This window comes from Dermacentor andersoni, chromosome 6, assembly GCF_023375885.2.
Source record: "Dermacentor andersoni chromosome 6, qqDerAnde1_hic_scaffold, whole genome shotgun sequence".
In the NCBI taxonomy this organism is placed as follows: Eukaryota; Metazoa; Arthropoda; class Arachnida; order Ixodida; family Ixodidae; genus Dermacentor; species Dermacentor andersoni.
Genome location: NC_092819.1, coordinates 68,286,538 through 68,292,839, shown reverse-complemented (window position 1 = coordinate 68,292,839; position 6,302 = coordinate 68,286,538).

Below are 6,302 nucleotides of genomic sequence, written 5' to 3'. Positions count from 1 at the left end.
GCGTTGGCAGGTGAATCAGAATTTGTGAAATAGATTTTTTTCAGAGCCGCAAGTGTTACATCTAGAGCTAGTAATTAATTTAATTCGGGGGTTTTACGTGCCAAAACCACTTTCTGATTATGAGGCACGCCGTGGTGGAGGACTCCGGAAATTTCGACCACCTGGGGTTTTTTAACGTTAACCTAAATCTAAGTACACGGGTATTTTCGCATTTCGCCCCCATCGAAATGCGGCCGCCGTGGCCCGGATTCGATCCCGCGACCTCCTGCTCAGCAGCCCAAAACCATAGCCACTGAGCAAACACGGCGGGTACAGGTAGAGCTGCCGGCCCTACCTGTGTCATCTATGGACGAGTATGACTCCGTCAACGGGACACCGAGCCCCAGCTCGTACAACAAAGCTTCGTCATACTTTGCACCCTGTTGGTATACGTAGATCTTGAAGTCAGAAGCCAGGGAATGTTGGCGACTGCTCGTGAAACTGCTCGCAAGACGAATGTAATATCGCGTGCCATAGAGCGAATTGTAGCTACTAAGCCTGTTCTAGGGAGTGAAATAGACACAAATCGGCCACTGTCGTGCCCAGCATGGGCGGAGTGGTTGGCCCGGTCGCTTACGCTCACACTGTTGCGTCGGCAACCACTAAAAAAATTATATTTTGAGCTTGTTCCTACTGCTCTATGGTGCAAGTGTAGCATCTTTGACAAGTTGTCAAAGAGAACCACAGCACAATGAACTTCGTATACCTTGGAGGGGTGCTGCCTTTGAGCCACAGAAAGTAGGCAAGTGATGAGGTTGGTTCGGAAGAACAAACTCGCGTGCCGCTCGAAGCACAGAAAGCTCCGCTCGTTTATTGCAACACAGTTCGCTAGTGTGACAAATAATCCTGCCGAACAAGTAGATTCGACAGAAAAGTTAGTATTGTGGAATAGTATTGCGAATTAGGGGCCTTCGCCGAGCTTTTCCTTGTTCATTTCATATCGGTGTCGTTATTGTCACAACATAGACTTGTAGTCTGGTCATTGCGAAAAAGAAGACTGTTCGTGTATGCACCGTTTAGTCGAAGCCGGTGGTAGAGGGCCTCCACATGCCAGAGTAGACATTGTGGTAGCCTTGATTGGAGTTGTAGATCTATGTTGAAGAGAAACTTGTAATTGTCAGAATGTCAAGACGATCTTTTATGGAATTCATTGAATACACATCGCTTCGCCAAATCTGAAGCCTAACTTTTGATAAAAACCACTTTTATAAATATTATGTTATCATGGCCTTTGTGGACTGCCTCTCTAGTCTTTTGGTTACCTATCACACCACAACGTCCTGGGAGCCACTGAAATGTTGTCACATGACCATCGTTAGAAGTCAAGTGGTGTCGGTACGCTATATCCTCGACCAAAATGTAATTGCTTGATTTAGTGTTTTTCATGTAAGAGCTTTGCAATACTGCTTTCGATCCTGTGAAGATTGTGCATTGTTATCGAAGCTTCCGTTGTGCGCATTTTATCGCCTGTTTCATCGAATACAGCTCAGACAATGTTGATGACGTTACTCTGCGTAAACGCCATGTAACCTTTCTATGCAAATAAGGGGAGGGGGGACACCTTTACAAGTACAAACGTGAATAATGCCCACCATTCGCCATAAAGACACGTAAACCGGGAAAACAGAAATGAAATAAGGTGTATTTATCAAGTACGCCTGTGAGATACACCTCTCATTTGCTTGGCAAACAAGGAACCATATCAAATGGACTCGCGCAGGAAAGAATCTTAGGAAGAACACTGCCAACAGCAAGTAAACAAGCTAAAGTGTAAAATAAAGATTTCTAGTAGCGTTTTTTGAATTAGTTCTGTAAGAATTATAAAAAAATATATATTTGCGGAACAATCACAGTTCTTTTAGATCCTTCGTTTACTGCTCTACCAAGTTAAGCGCTAAACTGACTCGTATTGTTATTTGAGAAGTTGCGTAACGGTGCGTGGCCGCCAGTCCCATACAACGGCGTAGAGCACAGGACGCTGCGGTTCTAGACGTACTGCCCCACCGCATAAAATTAGAACACCCACATAAGCACAGCAGAGAAGTGGCCACATCAGGCGGCTTGACTGATAACTGTAGAAGCGTCATTCAAAGCACACGGAATCATTGTCCACTTCCGGCGGCGTTTTATCTACTTGATTCTTTAAATAAAAAGAAGTTGATCCACAAATATTTTCGCAAACGGTCAAATTTGTTAATTTTCGCTTTTCTTTTCTCTTTTCTCATTTCATTTCATTTCTCTGCTCTCTCGTTTAGTAGATCGCTTAATTTCTCAACTCCTTGCGACTCTTGTTTCCAGTTGCCAATTTTGCACGACATGTGCTGTATAATTAGGTAAAAACCAGACGAGGTAATAGGTGACAGTCATATTGCTTATGCATTTAACTGTTATTGCAGGGTCTCATGATAGAGACTGTTCTGCCTGATTTTACTTTCCACCTTTTCTAAAGCATATTGACACGTGTGCTTGTATATATTTTTCGGGTGACCGCTTTCCACCGTCTAAAAAAATGTTATCGCTCAGCCCGGGACGCGCCCGCATTTATCGGAAGTTTCTCGAATGTTATTGACGGTTCTTGCTGCTGTCTCTTGTGTCCGAAGCTTGTGTATTCTGATTGCATGTGCGACGCGAACTGTGTAGAACTTTCTGGAAGGCGCGCGCACGCACCAGTGTTTACTCTGGAACCTTCGATGGCTCATGTATAAGAGCCGACGCGCTTGACCAGCTGATTAGATTTTCGACGAGCGGCGACTGCGTTCGCCGCTGTCATCGTTATTTGAGTGTAGCCTGTTTTTGAGGGCACAAGTTCGCCTAATAAAGATTTAGTTTCGCCATTTACAGTTTTGATACTGTGTTCGTCAAAATAACTACCACGTGACACTATCACGGTTGTGTGGTTCCGAGGATCTGCCAGCGTAGCGGCGAGCTAGCTGTGACCCGAGGCAATAATGAAGAAAAAGGAAAAGTTAAACGCAACTTTCGCTGCCTCCAGCCGCAGCTCATTCCACGAGTATGAAGACCAGCGGAGTAGGAACCGAATCCATTACTTGGTCCCTAAATGAGCCGAAACAAAGAAGGTTGAACTAACGAATCAACGGCGATGCGCGTGACCGTTGAACAGATGCTGACGCCTGAACGCATCTCGAGTTAATCGCGCGGACACCGAATCGATCAGAAAACTGGTCTTCACACCCCAGGAGAGGCCGATGACTACCGCCATCCAAAAGAAGCGAAAAAAGCAACAAAATGTTGACCGCCAAATAGCTGTAAAGTCTGAAGTTTGATTTGGCGGCGCTTTAGGAATGTGTGTGAGGAGCGGTGGCGTCGGCGGGTGCGTGGGGGAGGGGGTGTGCCGATTAATTTGAGGGGCAGGGGGGTCGGGCCACCCCGGGCTGCCCCGTGGGTACGTGCCTCAACTAATAAGAAAAAGCTTGGAAGTGGCACGTAACAATCGCCTGCGTGTCTGTTTCGGTTTTCCGAAGGGGTTGTGTTATACAGGGACAGTAGTTGAGGCTCACTACCTAAATCTTGACGTGCTACGAATATAGAACACCACTCGCATATGCATAAGGCACGTGGTGCTAAATGAGAATGATTAATTGAGTTATATCAAAGCACAAAATAATTCAGGATTGAGGCAAGCTGTTGGCGAAATTCGAATTACTATTCAGAAACTAGCGCCACAAATCATGCCACTGCCGTTCCCGCCGTGTATGCTGCCTGCTCTGCACATTCGAAAGTACACCACTGGAATAGAGTCCAAGAAGAACATGCCTCAAGTAGCTATATCACACACAGTACTGGCCTACGTGAGGGTGAGTTACTCCTCTACGAGGCACATATTTACTGACGGCCGGCTCTTCTAGACAGCATAGCTCTTCCTGTAGTATTTTTGTTCCTTCCAAAGGCCAGATATTCTCATGGCGTTTAGACAGAGTAACGTCATCAACATTGTGTGAGCTGTGTGCAATGAAACAGGCCATAAAATGCGCGCTACGGCAGCTTCGATAACAATGCACAATCTTCACAGGATCGAAAGCAGTATTGCAAAGCTTTTACATGAAAAACACTAAATAAAGCAATTACATTTTGGTCGAGGACATAGCGTACCGACACCACTTGGCTTCTAACGATAGTCATGTGACAGCATTTCAGTGGCAAGCAGGACTTTGTGATGCAATAGGCAATCAAAAGACTAGTGAGGCAGCCCGCAAAGGCCATGATAACATAAAATTTATACAAGTGTTTTTTATCAAAAGTAAGGCTTCAGATTTGGCGAAGCGATATGTATTTAATGAATAGCATAAATGGTGGTCTTACCATTCAAACAATCACAAGCTTTTCTTCAACATAGATATATAACTCCAAACAAGGCTACCACAATGTCTACCCCGGCATCGGGAGACCCTCTACCACCGGCTCCGACTAAACAGCGCATACACGAACAGTCTTCTTTTTGTCGCAATGGCCAGATTACAAGTCAATTGTATTTGCAAAGATTGGATGCGCTTTGTCGGTTTGTGACAACTGCTACACCGATATGAAATGAACAACGAAAAGCTCGACGAAGGCCTCTTGCCGTTGATAGGGATGCTGAGTCCCTGGCCTTACCCATCAAAACGGCGCGATGGCCTTGCGCTTATTGTTTTCATATATTCAGTCAATTGGTGTGCTCTCTAAACTTTGACCCATGCACGTCGTCTCATGAAGACTGTGATCTTGCATTAACCGTCGAATTTTACCAATGTTATCTATCTTCACGCCTCGGAATCTTATTATACTGCCGATAACATCACAAGACCATCATTTTATTTTATTTTTTTTTTCCTTATTACTCTTGCGCACCTCCCTCTAGGGCCTCTATACTCATTCGTCCAATTTCCTGCAGGGTAGCATGTAGACGAAAATATGCTGGCTCAACACTCGGCTTTTTCAATAAAGAGCTTTCTTTCTTTCTCCGACTTGGGCCACTGAGTATGTGCCATCTGGTATGTGCCATCTGGTATATGCCATCTGGTATGTGCCATCTGGTATGTGCAATCTGGTATGTGCCATTTGGTATGTGCTGCTCTTAAGTGAAATCGCTTGACATAAACTTATGTCGCTGGATATGTGCCACTTGGTATGTATGCACCGCTCTTCAATGAACCTCTTTGACGCCAACTGGGGTTACAGGGTACGCGTTACTGATTAGGTGCCATTCTTCAGTGAACCCTTTCCCAACAACCTGGGTCACTGTGTATGCATTACTGATTATGTGTCGTTCTTAAATGAACAACTCTCACTCTAATTTGGGTCACATTGCACTAGAACCCGTGTAATTTATAGTTGCGTGTAGGTGAAGAGCTCACACCCATCATGCTTTCTAGCACTTATGCGCCACTGAGTATGTGCCACTGATAATGATACATAATCAGTGCACCACTTACACCAATTACGCACTCATCATCGGACAGATTGCTAGCCGCATTAACGTCGCAAATTATCTTGAAAGGATGGATGCGCCCTAATTCCTATTGCAGTAACTGAAGAGATTTTGCTTATCTTCTGGTGTAAGGCATCGGCAGCGATGCAATCGACGACAGGCAGTCGCTCTTGCTTTAGGCTGCTTCGACGAAAACGCCCACTCAAAAAGAAAAAAATATTTCACGTGTTATTGGACGAAACGTCACAAGACGTTGCTACAAATGTTCTTACTGCCGCACACATTTACAGTGACCCAATATTTCCTCAAAGAATTTACAAAGTAATGCTCTGAAAAGTTGTCACAAAACTACTTTCGAGAAGATTCATGTGTTTGCTGTGAAGCGTGATCCTATCGGAATAATTATTCCAGAGGTAAAGTCAGCAAAATTTTTTTTTCGAACGACGAGAGAAATGGGGAAGGAACATTACGTATCCCTAACATAGACGTTATAAGGTTTTGGCAAACGAAGTTGAATATCGCCCACAATTCACCGACTACACCGCATTTTTGGCGCACCGAAATTTCTTGTTAACGTGGAGGAGGTGGAATTCTTCAAGAAGTTGATATCGGAAGTGCATTCAGGTACATCTACTGAAATCCACTCCGAACATATTAACAGTTCTTCGCGTTAATACTTGTGGGCCATTAATGTTAGGTACTAAATTAAATTAAACTCAAGTGTGGTGTTTTAAGTCCCAGTTGCACAGAGGGCTAAGATACAGGCCGGGATTGGAGCACTCCGTAATAATTTTGACTCCGTGGGATTCTTTAACGCGCGCTGCATAAGCACGCTAAG